Source organism: Ambystoma mexicanum, chromosome 2p (assembly GCF_040938575.1).
Source record: "Ambystoma mexicanum isolate Mex_15411 chromosome 2p, UKY_AmexF1_1, whole genome shotgun sequence".
NCBI classification, from domain to species: Eukaryota; Metazoa; Chordata; class Amphibia; order Caudata; family Ambystomatidae; genus Ambystoma; species Ambystoma mexicanum.
The window spans coordinates 573,676,916-573,693,869 of record NC_090923.1 but is presented as its reverse complement, the minus strand read 5'-3'; positions in this window follow the sequence as shown (position 1 = coordinate 573,693,869).

Genomic DNA, 16,954 nt, shown 5'->3' with positions numbered 1-16,954 from the left:
CAAGCCTGTATGGGCCCAGCAGGAACACACAGTGGATGCCTTTGGATGCCACACAAAGCAACACACTGTCACATGAATGCACAATAGACAAAAAATAAAGAAAAAAAAATCAAAAATGGCCATGGTGGACCAGAGAGGGCGGGGGGCACCTAGGAGGGAGGAAGTGCAGGGTGCACCTCAACACCCACATATGTGGATGTTGAGAAAAAAAAACCCTACATGGGTTCATGGCCTGCACGGCTAGCTTAGAGTGGGAGAGCTGTCGATTTTGTCATCACCCTCTGGTGTGGCATTAGGGGGTGTGCGAAGAAGGGAAGCCTGACCACGTATAGCGCTGGTCTCCTCCTCAATGGCAGCGAGCATACGGGCCTGAAAGGTTTGATTCTGCATCATGATGGCCCGGAGGTCCACATGCAGCACCTCATGCGATGCACAGAGTTCTGCCTGCAAGATGTCACGGGATGCAAGGGTCTCCACTTGCAAGACCTCACAGGTTGCATGGATTTCCACAGAGACATTATGCATCACCTGCTCCATCTGCTGTTCCGCCCGTCTACTGCGGCCCGACTCGAGTGCAGCCAGAGTAGATCTGAGGGAGGCATTCTCTTCCCTCAGGGCAGCCCTGTGGGCCTCAGCCTCAGCAGCAATGGCTGTGCGCGGAGCCCCCAGTTCAGCCCATCGGCCCTTGTTGTTGGCCGACATGTCCAGCCTGTGCGAGCGGCATGTGGACTCCAATGCCTGCTGCTGGAGCTCTGTCTTTCAGGGGAGCATGGATTTGTCCACCCTATCCATGCCCTGTGCCAACATCTCACATGATGCCCCCTGTTGCTGTGCAATAGTATGCATGGATTGCTCCCACACAGTATTTCCGGGTGGCACACAGCCACTGCGTTGCCGGGCCCACACCCGCCGTACCCAAGGATACCTGGCCCTTGCTGTGCTGGCGCTGCCTGTGGCTGCAGGACTGCATTCCTCCCTTGATCAGCTGCCCCAGGAACAGCAGCCAATACTGTGGAGTGTGACCCTGCAGCCGTAACCACCACAGAAGGACATACCAACACTGACTGGCCCCGTGAGGGGTCTACCCCCCTTGTAGGTGTTTGGGACAGAACAGCATCCACAGTAGAATCGCTCACCTGCGATTCAGCACCAGAGGCATAGGCGTCCTCAGAGGTGTACTCAGAGTCACCCCTGGCCAGGATGGTCTGTAGCACCAATGGATTCTCATGGGCTACCACACCACGTCCTCCACTGGTGCCTGGTTGGGGCTGAGACTACATTTCCTCCTCCACCATCTCTCCTCCTCCACTTCCTCCTCCACTGCATCCAGTGCCTCGTCACCTGCACAAATGCAAAAAAGAGACATAAATACACATGTTAATACCATAGGCCACACATAGGCATTACAATGTTGTCAGCAAACACATTAACCTGCCATGTCGACATGACACAAACTCAGGCATGCACGCAGTGTCAATGAAATTGAACGGGAGCCTGAAAGCAGACATGGATGCGTGTTAAAGGGCAAAAGATACACATGTACTGCATGGTGCATAGCACCCGCATAACACACAAACATGTCACTGGCATAGTCCTTCCACAAAGATGACTGATGCCCATACACAGATGGCACGTAGCATAGCCATGCCAGAACTCTCAACCAGCCTCATATGGAAGTTGAAAACTACTGTCCATGAGCCATGTACAATGCATGTCAGACTATGTTGTAGCAGACAGTGTGGTCAGGTGGCAAGTGCATTCTGTGAGTCATCTAGGACTACAGCAGGGGAGAGGAGGACAGAAAGCACAACACATGAGGAGGCATCAGAAGTGCCTCCAGACCCAGAGAAACTACACCTCCAGTTACATAGAGGCAGGTCGGCTGCACTAGAGGGAGGCCCCAGCTCAACATAGACCAGAACCACAAACTAATTTCCGTGAGGAGCAACTGACCCCGAGGGAGTATGAAAGGGATGATAAAAGATCATGAGAAGGAAGTAAATACTGGAGATGAAGTTGAAGGACTTGCTGGCCCTGGACCCATAGCGACTTTCTGAGAATGCACAGGGTTCAGGAATGAACACTCATAGCCACTGTGAGCCTGTGCCATCATCACAGTTCTAGGCAGATACCTTGCACCAAGCCTAAAGGCCTTTCCACGCAGTCCAGGTCTGGCAGAGTTGCAGAGGGAACAGTGTAGAATCACAGAAATCCTGATAAAGCCTGTTGCAGTAGTCCACCATAGGAATTACCAGTCCTCTGGAGACAGTGAGATGCTGGGGGGTGGAGAGGAAAGTAAGAATGCCTCTGAGGAGGAGCAGCTTGCAGGGTGACCTCACAGAGACGTCAGTCATGTGACAATAGAAGGTGAGTGTTGAGTGTAATATCATCACTGGCTATCTGGGACCACAGGTTGGAGCAAGAATAGGGCCAAAAGAGGCTGGACAGAGAGTGTCATGGAAGGAGGGATCAAGTGTGGTGATGAGGATTGGCTCTGGGTACAGCACATGGTTTGTATGCAGTCTGCATGACAACAAGCATGTATCAGTTCAAAATCACATGAGTCATGCATGGCAGTCATGTCAATGTAGCCTGAACTGGCAGACATTCATAACACATCACCCAAGCAACATACACATGGGCAGGACACACACGCATCACCACTCACCGGACATTGGCTCATGCATTGGCAGGTCTCCCACACCTTGGACCTGCTCCACTGAAATGAAATCACTAGCGATCTACTCATGTCCAGTGAGTTAATCGTCCTCTGGTGCTGACCCACCACCAGTCACCTGAGTAGAGGCAAACTTGGCAGCCAGCTTGTCTTTTGCTTGGCGCTTGAGGTCTTTCCAGCGCTTCACAACATCACCAGCTGTGCGCCTCTCATGGCCCACAGCACTAATACGGACTGCAAGGCACTGCCAGTGGGCCATACGTTGAGCAGGCATATGTGTACTCCCTGCCTGCACCAGCATGTCACGGCCGTGTTCCAACACGTAGTCCACGAGCATGTCCAGTTCCTCCTCACAGAAACTCCTCTTTCTCGACGTGTGGGATTGCTGAGCCGTGTCTGGGGTCTCAGCCTGTACAGCTGGAGCACACGTGTGCCTCTTGCAAGGTGGTGCAGACCCTGAGTGGCTTGTACCGCTCTGGTCAGTAGGGGCTGGAGTACAGGTGGACTGGCCTATGGAATAAGCCACTTATGTTACTACAGAGGGTCGGCTTGCAGATATCGGAAGCTAGGTGCTGTTGCCAGGACCCTGCACTGCATGTGACTTGGCCATCGGGACATGGAAATCTGCCATTGAGTTACCCTGTTCCTGGACTGGGACCACTACAGTCAGGGCTGGCTGACCCTGAGCCTGCGTGGTGATAGCTGCAGCTGCCCCTGCAGCTTCCATACCCTGGCTGCTCTGGCCAGCAGATGACACTGCTTGTCCGGGACCACAGGTGCTGGGGATGTCAGCAGCAGCTGCATCTCCCTGCTCCGGTTGGGTGGGGGGGCATAGCTATCCCTGCATGGGCCTGGACACCTTGCCCACATAGACCACCTTGGCCAGCTTGACCACCCTGGCCACGTTGCCCACATTGGCCACGTGGCCCACCTTGACTACCTCTGGCAGGTCGCCCAACTTTACCTCCCTTACCACGTGTTGCCTTCCCAGTAATGGCACTGATAGACCAGCGCGATGGGAGGTGCAGCCTACAATTGTCCTGGGCAATTGGAGTGAGGGGGCAGGGTACGTGATGAAAAATGTACCACTGTGCTCCAGCAAGGCTCTATGTGACCCCTGGTGAAAAAATAATGGGTCGCGCAACGCTCAGGCACCACAAAAACAAAAATCAACGTGTATGTGACCCCTCGGAAGCCCACGTGTGATGGAAAAATGTGCCACAGTACGCTGTGGCACTCAGCAACACAAAACATGTGTACGCAAGGAACACATAGGCTACTATGACCTTGAAAATGGGGTACCGGACACACAGGGGCAACCACAGTGGGAAAAATGGGTGTATGGCTCACCGTCTGCCTAGTAGAATAAAAAAATCACAGTACGCGTAGGCAACTCCCCTGCCAAAACAAGAAGTAAGCACTGTCGCAGTAAACAAGAAGTACGCACTGCCACAGTAGTGAACTAATCGCGTGTGAACCCACAAAAATATGAAATTCACGTGTCCGTCCCCACGGAAAACACGTAGATTGCACTGTCGTCCTATGCAAACCTTTATCCCCTACTGAACGGCAACACCCAACGTACAGCGTGCGCCACGTAACTTACGGGTTTAGGGCCTTTACTCTGATTACACGCTCACACGCTGTTTCCACACGTGTGGAGTCACCTAGAGCCATCTGTTGCTGCCAGCCCACTCTGCGTGACTGCTGCCCACATGACCTGCATTTTGGTGCCTGCCCTGATGCCATTGCCAGTGATCCTGTTGTTGTGACCACATCTGCTGATCCTGAAGACTCCTGACTGCCATATCACCGCTCCACAGCCCAGCCCCAATACCACCTTGCCCACCCACACCTGCCTCAGAGGTTGTCATGTCCGACCCAACACCATCTGAGGCAAGTGGCAACCCCCTGGCAGAGAGGCAGAGTGCTATCAGCTTCTCATCCTGTTGGCATCCTGGTGGAGCAAGTCCTGGGGCATTATGAGGCCCTCTTCCAACACCCATCGCAGGTCGGCAATGAAGGACGGAAGAAGATCTGGGAGGACATCGTGGGTGCCATCAACACAAAGGGATTGGTACCCTGCGACTACCAACATGTCCACAAGCGCTGGGAAGACTTCAAGTCCAGGACGCACAACAAGGCCCGGCGCCTCCTCAAGGCTGTTGATGATTGAGCGAGGCGCCGGGGCGGGTTGACCACCGATGAGATGAGGGTCCGGAAGCGCTTCTACCCAGCGCTGTACCCCAAGGTCTTGGAGTTGGTGCTCCGTCTGGAGTCGACTGGTAAGTGTTCATGTGTTCTTGTCCACCATAGTGCATGTTCATGTTGACATGCGGCTGGAGTGTGCATCTTGGCCTTATGTCTGGCATGCCTCCTGTAGAGATGTCTGTGTGCATGTCCCTGACAGTGCTGCATGTTCGTCTATTCAAGTGTGTCCCACATCAGTGGTGTCTGAGTTGCAATGCGTGATGCGCACCGGCATGTAACGATGCGCACATGTTTGCATACCTGTGTCTGAACATGCGAGAGGTGTGACACATGGGTGCTTATGTCACCATCATGGACATGCATGGTGTACATGTGCATTTGTCTGAGTAGTGAGTGTGTGACTGCCCAACACTCCGGGATGTATGTTACTTGAGTTCTTGATTTGTGATTGCCTCACACTGCCAATTTGGCCTCGAGTGCACTTTGACGTGATATCTCCATGGCCTGCCTCATGACTGTCAGGTGATGTGTGTGAATGAGATGTGTATGTCCCATGATGTGTGCGAGCTGAATACACAATTGTGATCTTGTTTCAGTGCCTTGTCCAAGGATGTGAATGTGTCTTGTGAATGACAGACATGTTTGTGAATGTGTATGAATGGCACTTGCCTGTGTGTAGTGGAGGGTTATGATGGTCGTGACCTTTAACAGTGCCACTGATGTACATTTGCATTGTGACAAACACATATGTTCAGTAGCCTGATGTTTGTGTTCTATGTTTCCCTATCCACAGCGACGATGGGAGAAGAGGGCAGAGAAGGCGCTGTGGAACACTGCGGCAGGGATGCCTCCACCAGGCACAGACGCAGGGCCCAGTCATCCTCCCAGGGACCGTCATCTTCCAGGAGTGAGGAGACTGGTGCGGCGTCCGTGACAATGGCTGCAGCTGCTGAGGGGAGGCCCAAGAGGGCGAAGTTGGTGGTGGACTCCTCAGCAGTGGGAGGGACAGGTGAGCCCACACAGTAGCAATCCGATGCAGAAGACAGTGGGGAGTCAATCAGGTTGGTGGTGGAGTAGATGGAGAAGGCCACATCAGCCCGGCCCATGGGGCACAGCGGGGGTGATGATGTGGGTCTGACTGCTGCAGTCAAGGGTCAGGGGCCAGAGGCAGTGCAGGTCCCCGTGGAGGTGGCTGTGCCTAATCCTGTCCCTGGTACTGCGACTGCAGCAGTATGCACCTGCTGGCATGCCCCATGCTGTACCCGTCTGCAGGTGGTGGATGTATTCACAGAAACAGATCTTCCACTACCTGCGGATGAGGCAATTCATGACATGGTGGAACCATTGCTAGCTGGTATTGCGAGGCGTACAGCCAGCATTCGTGATGATGTGCAGGCTTCCAATCCGTGGTTTGCACATCATCACAGTGAGGTCTGTTGCCTCATACACTGACTAGCTCCGTTCCTGGTCACACATTTCCTATGTGTGCTGACCACTGCTGTGACCTCCTCCTCCTCTTCCTCCTCTGTGCGCCAGTCGTCCTCCCTGCCGTCTTCCAGCCCAGATACCACCAGGGCCCCCTGTGAACCTGTCCCAACCCAGGCGGCCAGTCTGGTGGAGACCACATCCATGCCACAGTCGAGAGTCGAAAAAGGATCAGCAGAGGTGGTCACCGCAGCAACAGGACCAATGGCAATGGAGGAAGTGCAGGCACCAAGCAGCAGGGCATGTGCACAACAGCCCCGGGGGTTGTCATCATCCCGGAGGCTGTCCCGGAGGCGCAGGCAGCAGGCTTTCTGGAAGCAGCAGGCTTGACGTAGGAGGCGACAGGACTTGGGGCTCTCAAAATCAGAGGGGCAGGTATTGGCCATCAGGCATGAGGGAAACGTGGACCTTAACACAAGCATGTCTTCTGTGTTGCAGCGAATAGGCCAGCAGATCGGAGCAGAGCGGCAGCAGGCACAGGAGGCACGACTCACCATCACCAGGGCGGAGAACACCCTGCTTCCGGCGGAGAGGTGGGCAGAGTCCCTCGAGGAGTCTGGCAGGGAGTTTGAGAGGAGCATGATGGAATCCCTGCAGGCCCTTGAGGAGAGAGCACAGGCCTGCCTCAGGGAAATTGACCCAGAGTTTGATGATGCCCTGGCCAAAACTCTTGGGGGAAATGGTGAGTCGTAGGACTAGCCCACTGCCTTTGTATATAGTTCTTTAGGAGTAGGTTTAATTTGTTTTTTCTTTTTGTTTGGAGTTCCTGGACTTTTCTCCGCATCTTGTATATAGTTATTTTTCATAGCACTTTTTGGATGTTCTTGGATTTTTGGGGATCATGGACCCGTGAATTTTGTATATAGTTGGGATCTTGTCGTTTTAGAACACATTATTTTCAACCATGGAGCAATGGTTTTATTCAGATTCTTCTTTGGAATTTCATATGCTACAATGGACATGGACCACAATTTGGAGTCTTTCATTTTTCAATCAAATTTTTATTTGTTCTGGAATTGCATTTCATTAGGATTTTGTATGATGATAATTTCACTGGTTTGATTTTAATTTGTTTAATTTTGATTCATGATCATTAATACATTTTTATACTTTGGAGTACAAGTGGTGTCTGCTCTCAATGTTTTGGTGCATGTTCCAATCTTCCTTGTCTGTATTACGTGTCCCTGCTCTTGAGCAATGTTGTTCATGTGTGTGCAAACATGCATGCATGTGTGAGTTTGTGATTCCCATGCCATGGGGAATGTAATGGGGATCAGTTACAATGGATGAGGGTTGAGGTGCACGGTGTGGGTGCAGCGTGTGGTGGGATTTTGGTGGACATATGCTACATGATTGCATGGTGTACAAATGTGGGGGGCGTCCATGAGTCAGGGCCTGCCTGCAGGTTGCTGTCAATGTTGGGGGTGGGGGGACATGAGTTGGGGCCTGCCTGTGGGGTATGGTCACGGGTGGCCTGCATGCAGGGTATGGTCACAGGTGATGGGGGTCTCTTGTGGTGTGGGCTGCCTGCAGGGTATGTTCATGGGTGATGGGGGGTCCCTTGTGGTGTGGGCTGCCTGTGGGGTATGGTCACGTATGACAGGGGGGTCCCTAGTGGTGTGGGCTGCCTGTGGGGTATGGTCATGGGTGGGCTGCCTGTGGGGTATGGTCACGGGTGGTGGGGGGTCCCTTGTGTTGTGGACTGCCTGCGGGGTATGGTCACAGGTGGTGGGGGGGTCCCTTGTGATGTGGGCTGCCTGCGGGATATGGTCACAGGTGATGGGGGGTCCCTTGTGGTGTGGGCTGCCTGTAGGGTATGGTCACAGGTGATGGGGCGTCCCTTGTGGTTTGGGCTGCCTGCGGGGTATGGTCAATGTGATGGGGGGTCCCATGTGGTGTGGGTTGCCTGCGGAGTATGGTCAAGGGTGATGGGGGGGTCCCTTGTGGTGTGGTCTGCCTAGGGGGTATGTTCATGGGTGGGTTGCTTGCGGGGTAGGGTCATGGGTTGTAGGGGGGTCCCATGTGTAATGGGCTGCCTGCGGAGTATGGTCACAGGTGATGGGGGGTCCCTAGTGGTGTGGGCTGCTTGCAGGGTATGGTCACGGGTGGGCTGCCTGCGGGGTATGGTCATGGGTGGTGGGGGGTCCCATGTGCTGTGGGCTGCCTACAGGGTATGTTCACGGGTGGTGGGGGGTCCCATGTGGTGTGGGCTGCCTGCGGGTATGGTCACGGGTGATGGGGGGGTCCCTTGTGGTGTGGGCTGCCTGTAGGGTCTGGTCACAGGTGATGGGGGCGTCCCTTGTGGTTTGTGCTGCCTGTGGGGTATGGTCAAGGGTGACGGGGGGTTCCTAGTGGTGTCGGCTGCCTGCAGGGTATGATCATGGGTGCGCTGCCTGCGGGGTATGGTCACGGGTGGTGGGGGGTCCCATATGATGTGGGCTGCCTGTGGGGTATGGTCACAGGTGATGGGGGGACCCTTGTGGTGTGGGCTGCCTGTAGGGTATGGTCACAGGTGATGGGGCGTCCCTTGTGGTTTGGGTTGTCTGCGGGGTATGGTCAAGGGTGATGGGGGGGTCCCATGTGGTGTGGGTTGCCTGCGGGGTATGGTCAAGGGTGATGGGGGGTCCCTTGTGGTGTGGGCTGCCTGCAGGGTATGTTCATGGGTGGTGGGGAGTCCCATGTGGTGTGGGCTGCCTGCGGGTATGGTCACGGATGATGGGGGGTCCCTTGTGGTGTGGGCTGCCTGTGGGGTATGGTCGCAGGTGGTGGAGGGTCCCTTGTGGTGTGGGCTGCCTGCAGGGTATGGTCACGGGTGGTGGGGGGTCCCATGTGGTGTGGGCTGCTTGCAGGGTATGGTCATGGGTGGGCTGCCTGCGGGGTATGGTCATGGGTGGTGGGGCTCCCATGTGGTGTGGGCTGCCTGCAGGGTATGGTCATGGGTGATGGGGGTCCCTTGTGGTGTGTGCTGCCTGCGGGGTATGGTCACGGGTCAGCTGCCTGCGGGGTATGGTCACAGGTGGTGGGGAGGTCCCATGTGGTGTGGGATGTCTGTGGGGTATAGTCACGGGGGTAGGGAGTCCCATATGGTGTGAGCTGCCTGCGGGGTATGGTCACGGGTGATGGGGGGTCCCTTGTGGTGTGGGCTGCCTGCGAGGTGTGTTTGCGACTGATGGCAGCATGCGCGGCTCTTTCCACGTGATTTGGCTGGTGCGAATGGGGTACGCGATTTCGTTGGGGTACGCGCAGCTCTTTCCATGCGATTTCGCTGGTGCGAGCCAGGTATGCGATTTCGCTGGGGTACGTGCGGCCCATTCCATGCGATTTCACTGGTGCGAGCGGGGTGAGTGATATTGCGGGGTACGCGTGTCCCTTTAACGCGATTTGGCTGGTGCGAGCGGGGTGCGCAATTTCACTGGGGTACGCGCGCTCCTTTCCATGCAATTTCATGTGATTTGGCTGCTGCGAGTGGGGTACGCGATTTTGTTGGGGTACGCGCAGCCCTTTCCACGCGATTTGGCTGGTGCAAGCGGGGTCTACGATTTTGCAGGGGTGCGGGAGGGGTAAACGCGGCCCTTTCCACGCGATTTGGCTGGTGCGAGCAGGGTACGCGATTTCACTGGGGTGCGGATGGGGTATGCATGGCCCTTTCCATGCGATTGGTTGGTGTGAGCGGGATACGCGATTTCGTGGGGGTAAGCGCGGCCCTTTCGTCATGATCTGGCTGGTGCGAGTGTGGTACGCTCCGATTTTTCACACGATTATGATGAGGGGGCTGTGTGCTGGGCCATGGATGGCACGAGGCCTTGCGCCATATTGGGCATTTCACTGGCTTTTTCATGCGCACAGGGCTGTGTTGGGGGCATTACTGGTGCTGCTTGCTGTTCATTGCGCCACGGCTACTGATGCCTCGGGAAATCCATGAATATGCCTGCCGCGCAATTGCTGGTTCCTTCTCGGCGCACGTCGCTTGCGCTGCTTCTGCGCTGGACTCTGTGAATCGTGCCCTTAATTTTCCGAATTTCTGAATGTGTTTGCTCATGACCCTTATCCAATAAGTTAAGGATCCTTGTGAGCACAGGAAAAGGATAGTTATCTATAACACTATTCTCGGGATCTTCAGGGGAAGAACTTGTGGGACCTTGTGGAGCATTACCCATGGATTCATTATTTCCTTCCAGTGTTGTCGCTGGGTTCTTTTACTAAACTCCATGTTTGCGCCGAGATTATTTGTAGCATACAATGTAGAGCTAGGAGATAGCTGGTGGTTAGTATGACGTGATCTAATATCACTGGCTAGGGTATCAGGCTTTACACTTACCAAATTGTTATGGAACAGGAATACATTTTCTACACCCCTCCTTTTCTGAGAAGCCGGGATATAGGGAGCCAAAGATAATCGTCTGCGTTTACCCAGCTCCACCTCTATCGCTGGTGCAATAATAGAAGTGTCAGAGATGTGATTAGTGAAATCTTCCTCTGGCTGTGTGTTTTTTTATCAAGGGCATTTAGAGACATAATAACATGAGACGGGGCTAAGGGTTCATACATGCCATCGTCAATGTTATTAATTTCGTGCAAGCCAGAGCTTAGTGGTAGGGCATAGGATGGATGATGGACAAGGGTAGTATGAGTTCCCACGCCGTTACTACATGCATACCGTCCTAGGCAAAGACCCCGTTAGACCTGTCGGTCCATCACGCATTTCAATAAGTGGAGGAACTTTATCAACAAGCTCCCCAGTAAAAGAAGCCTGCTGTGTGGCAGTGGGTGTGGTTTTATTAGGAGACACACAGTTGGAATTCTGTAATTTCCTCCCACTGCGTAAGCCTTTCACCATTCTAAACAGTAGAAGCGTTTAAGAGGTTTGAAAAGCTGTGGATACACCACTTAAGGGGCATGTAACAACAAGGGAGTACTGCTCACAAAAAAGACGGCTGCACTTACAAAAAGGAAAAAGCAATTCAAAACAGTCGCCTATAATCACAAAGTGCAAAGGTGTTGTAATTACACACTCAACGTGAAAAAGATAACAAACATAAGCATTTCTTCAAAGCACACGTCTCGTGGAGCGACCACTAGATGCACTATCCCGTGGGCGCTTGACCATAAGGAAGAGGTACTGTTGTAATAGTAAGATACAACGTCTAGGTCACCATAGAGATCACGTGGCCATTGCCATGTACACAAGGCTAGATCACTGTGATACGTAAGCCACGTGTAGTGTAAAGTGCAATTTACAATATTTAATTGCCTTTACTGTTGTGCACAAACATATTTCCAAATGACACCTGTAACACCATACAGAGATGTTCTAGTTTGCGGCTACAATCGTGTGTACACAACAACTTTTACGTGGCACACTAAGGAAGCAGGTTAGGCAGCCAACAATAGGTTCAGCATGGGAAGTAACTTATGCACAGTTCCCACAAAGGTCAAACAAAGTCCCAAAGTCCTAACACAATGGGACAGTGTAATTACTTGCTCCAAGTTTCCACAGAGTTTCGCCACGTTTTGCCGCGTTTTCTCGCATGGATGATTCCTCTTAGCGACGGAGGACCTGCAGTAATGCTCAAGACGCAAGAAGTAAGGAGTAGCAGTGGGTCCAGCTGAACAGCTCACTTCCGGTCACTTCCGGATGCATCTGACAAGAATCTGAACAATGGTGTAACAGAGAATGACGCATGGGAGACATGACCAATGTACAACATGCAAATATCAAAAAATACATGGCAGACGACATTGAAAAAGTAGATGGCTGTGTCGCCATAGGGGTAAAGGGCAAGGTGGAAGTGATATGGGGCAGCGATTGTCGCCGCAAACCACCCCCCACCTTACAATGCACAAGAAACCAAGGTCATCTGTGCCATTTACTACGTCTTGCGCCAATTCCATGTGGCACTGACCAACATCCAAACATGGCTGCATTGACACCTCCACCACAATTACTTTGTCCCCCTTGTGTCCCTCCCATGCAGGTGATGCCAGATACCCCTTGAGGCCATGGCTCATGGTCCCCATCAGGCAGCCACAAAATCAACACGAGAATGGCTACAACCGTGCACACATAAGGACAAGGTGCACCATTGAACCAACATTTGGACTGCTGGAGGTAAGGTTCCGCTGCCTGAGTAGATCTGGGTGTGCCCTCATGTAAAGTCCTGTGAAGATGGGCAAGATTGTCCTGGTCTGAGCCATGTTACAAAACATGTACATCAGGTGCAACATTCCCCTTCCCCAGACATGGACATGCCTCCAGCGGAGGGGGGCGACAACAGTGACACCAAGGCTGAGATTCCATAGCCCCATCGCAGGGATGGCATTGATGGGCGCTAGGCACTCTATCAACTAATCACCCACTTATTTTGAGCACAGAACACATGCACATGGCCCAGGCCATACACCGCAATTGACACCGTACAGCAAATAAAACACTCTCTCACATAAAAAATGAATGTCCAGCCATGATTTGCAATGCAACACCCAGTGTATTTCCATATATGGAAACATTTAGAGGTGGACCAACACCCCCTCCCCAACTATCCCTCCCAACCCACCCTCCCCAACTATCCCTCCACACTGACCCTCTGCAACTATCCATTCCCATTCACCCTCCCCAACTATCCCTCCCCACTCACCCTCCCCAATTTGAGCCACACTGCCAATAATCTCTCAGTCCAAGACACACCCATGGCACACGTTTGACCAAGGCCTATTTTTGTGGCTGCTTGCCACCTGGCCCCACCTTGTGCCCTACCTCTGCCTTGGGCTGCTCTGGCGAGAACTAGCGGGAGTGGAGCTTGTGGACGACGTGTGGGAATGTTTACTGGCCCATCGATCCAGGGTCCCTGCAGGAACATTGCCAGTGACTCGGCCATGGCCGACATACTACTATTACCCTCATGGACCCTCTTTGCCATAAGTACAATTTTGCACATTGCATGTCTGAGGGCACCTGCAGTACTGCGATCAGTGGCCTGCACGGTTTCCCGCATGTGCTGTTCCTCAGTGCGGAGCAGAGCTGCCTCCCCCGAATCAGGCGAGACTCCTGTAGGTGATGCTGCACCAGGGCCGACACTCCTTCCTGCCTTTCCTCGATGCAGCGCAGACGTCTATCCATGTCCATGACATTGGGGAAGGGCAGGCGTGGGGGGCTTGTCAGGTTGGAGGGGCTGAATTCAGGCCGCTCATATGTGGCATTGTCTGGTGTCCCCTGTGGTGTCACCTGCATCATCATCAGCTTCCTCATCGCTGTACTCAGGCACATTTATTGGAGGTTGCTGGGTTGGGGGGTAGTGACCGTCCTCCTGCCATCGCCCTTGTAGGCATTTTCACCATGGCTGGAGCTGCCTGGGTTGGAGGGGCAGCTGCTGTGGCCACTGCAGGGGCTGCCTGGGTTGGAGGGGCAGTAGTGACAGTCACAGTGTGTGAGGACGTCTCCTCGGTAGTGGTGGTGGGTGGAGTCGAACACCTTCTACATCTGGTGCCCCATGAGGTGACTGCCTGGACTCCATCGCTGTCAGATGATGTGCCTGAGGGTGGAAGAAAGGCATGATGTTAGGGACCAGCGTTGCCTCAAAAGACCATGATACATGCAATGTGTTGGTCGAGGCAGGCTGTTGAGGGGACATTCCGTGGCACATGTCATGGTGCACTCATGCATGTGTTCTGCAGCCTCAGCTGCAGATTGTAGGGACATTCCACGTAGATGTACTGTGACTACTGGTGTTGTGACCTGCCATTTTCTGGGGACGGTGGCATGGGGGTCTGTCGGGGTGTCGGGTGTTGGGATGTGAAGGGAAGAGTTTTGAGGGGGTGTTAGGAAGGTGCAAGGCAAAAGTTGATGGCTGACCCAGTTGCAGGCCCAGTATGTGTATTGGTGGTTTGTGCTCGGTCAGGCAAGGATGTGGAAGGCCCATGCCATTGTTATTGGATGGGAGGTTGTGCATGTGTTGGTGCAGGTGAGGGCTGGCATTGTCGTGTTATGGTGGCAGTGCTGGCACGGCAGGAGCGCATGCTTGTTCTCTTGGCAGTACAGTGTGCCTGTGCAGTGTTCCTCAGTGATTTCATGCACAGGTCATTGTGATGGGGTCTGGGTGTATGGCTGCAACAGCGCCCTGGGTGTTGATTCAGGTGTGTGTGAGTGTGCCTGCAGGGTGTGATTTGGGGAATGGGGACTGTGCAATTGCCATTTCAGTGCAGTAGTGGTACGGTGGTGAGTGCAGGGTGAGCAGGGACAGTGTTCATATTGGGGCTTCATGTACTCACCGCCCTTGACTGGTGTCCTGGCTAGGGCCTCCGCAGCGCCCACTCCTTCAATGGCCTTCAGGTAGAGCACGCTGCTGCACTTTTGCAAGAGCCTGAGGCGGATTGGGGAGGAGGCTCCACCACTTTTGCCCATGCATTGTCTGCAGTGTGCGGACAGGAGGTTCCAGACTCTCAGGCGGAGGTTGTCCCACCATTTGTGGCAGTCTATCACTGTGCGTGGTGTTATCCCCACTGCTGAAACCTTTTGTGCCACCTCCTCCCAGATCTTCTTTTTCCTCTGATGGGTTCTACAGAGCTGGTCCGTGGAACACAACTCTCTAGCATGCTGGACTATGGTCTCTGTCAGCATGTGCAGCTCTGCCTCTGAGAAACGCGGCTTGCACTAAAGGGTCTCATGGATGCGTGATGCCATGCTCAAGTTTTGATTTCAGCAGTCAGGAGGGGTGGATGTCTCTGGATCCTGTAGATTGCAATGGATTGTGTTTTAATGATGGCCGCCGTCCTTTTTCCTGCTCTGGCGTTCACTTTATTTCTGGTCACAGTATTTCCGGTATCGCTGTTTCCAGTTCTGCTGAGTCTCGAATTGGGGGGACTGGCATCCAGGGTGACGGTGTGGCCAGATTTTGCAATTTCTCACAGTGTTTCCATGATGCTGGTTCGTCTGTTTCCGGCATGCCGGAATGCGCGCGGCCGATAACCTATGATCATCCATTTTTTCCGGCACTACGGGTTGCCGGAAATGGTGGGAACAGCATCACGGAAAGAACAATTTTTTACCACCCCACTCGGAATGAGGCCCCTGGTATACTAAACACAACTTGTGGTTTTAATTAGTTTGTAGTGAGTAGCATTGTCAGGTAGGAAAAGCTTTGTGTCATGCAGTGAAGTGGCGTGCTCGTGATAATCATTGTGTGAATAAAGATTCTGCTGATTAATTAAACAGGAATAAACATATATTCTTTCTACCCACTGGCCTTGTTCCTGGCTTACATTTTGCAGAAGGGGTTAGAAATAAGAGTGGTGTTATATGCATCAAAGGCAGTTAGTCAAGAATCTGATTGAATTATTAATTGGTGTGGTGCTCTTGATTGGTGGGGGGGGGGGGGCGAACAAAAACTCCCTGCATTGATTGTCGCCCCATAAATATATTCTACATAATCCTGGCCAATATACCAGAGTAGTGGGCAACCACCTTCCATTATTGACAACACATTTGTTGATATTGAACTGTATTCCTTCATCAGTGACATGACGATCTTGACCAGAGATGAAAGCGATCAGTTTCCATTGCTGACAGTGTTTACTCTTGATCTGGGGTGCACAACATACAGCTCGCGGGCCATATGCCCGCTGTATTATGCTTTGCTGCCCCCTAAGGACAGGACTTTCATAATGAAGTTCCGCCCACTTCAAGCAACAGAAAACAAAGTGGGCTGCAATTCATTACGAAAGTCTTTGAAGCCCGAACCATTGCTGGCATAGGCATCCCTAAAAGGGCGTAATTGCACTCTTTGCCGGGGCCTTAAAGGTTCTCCTTCGCCCCAACCATCATTCGTGCGTTAGCAGCTCTATTTGCACAGACTGTGTTCTTTCTTCTGGCCTGAAAGGGACACCACGGGAAGCAATGGGCCATGAATATCACTGGGGGCCATCACTGATAAAAGCAGTCCACCCACATGGTGGGCACACTTTTATTTTCCAAATGTGCAGCTTACACTTATCTAGAAAAAAAGAGAAGACATTTTCAAACTGAAACATGCTTCTTGAACTTACATTCATTAGTTGTCTTTGAAATGTGTTATTTTTTTGTCAGACTGCCTCCCAAATACCCTGTGATTTTTGTGTCCCTTCTTTTTGTGCTTTTTCACAGGCTATATTTCTAAAGCTGTTATATGCTTGTCAAACTGCTTAATCGCAAATAAATGCCGTTATCAGGAAATTAAACTGTGGGTTCATGGGTGCCAACTTTTGATTTGCACTACGTGGGCAGAAATTCCCCCATCCTCACCCTGTATATAAGCAAGCTACCATCCCAACACATCCCCTGGTCGAATAGATGTTATAGCACTTGTTTTTTAATGAATTCCAAAAATTCATAAGATTTGCAGCCAGTTTTAAATATATAACATCTTAGCAACAGTCACTTAAACTGCTGAGCTAGCTTGGTAGCTTTCTTCTGTAGGGCATGTCTATGTGTCCATAAATGTGTTCAAAATGACTGTATTACCAACAGTGCAGTTTGTGTACATGAATTCAAAGTAGACAGTGGGCCTCATTCCGAGGTCAGAGGTAACCAGGCTGCTATTTGCGGCATGG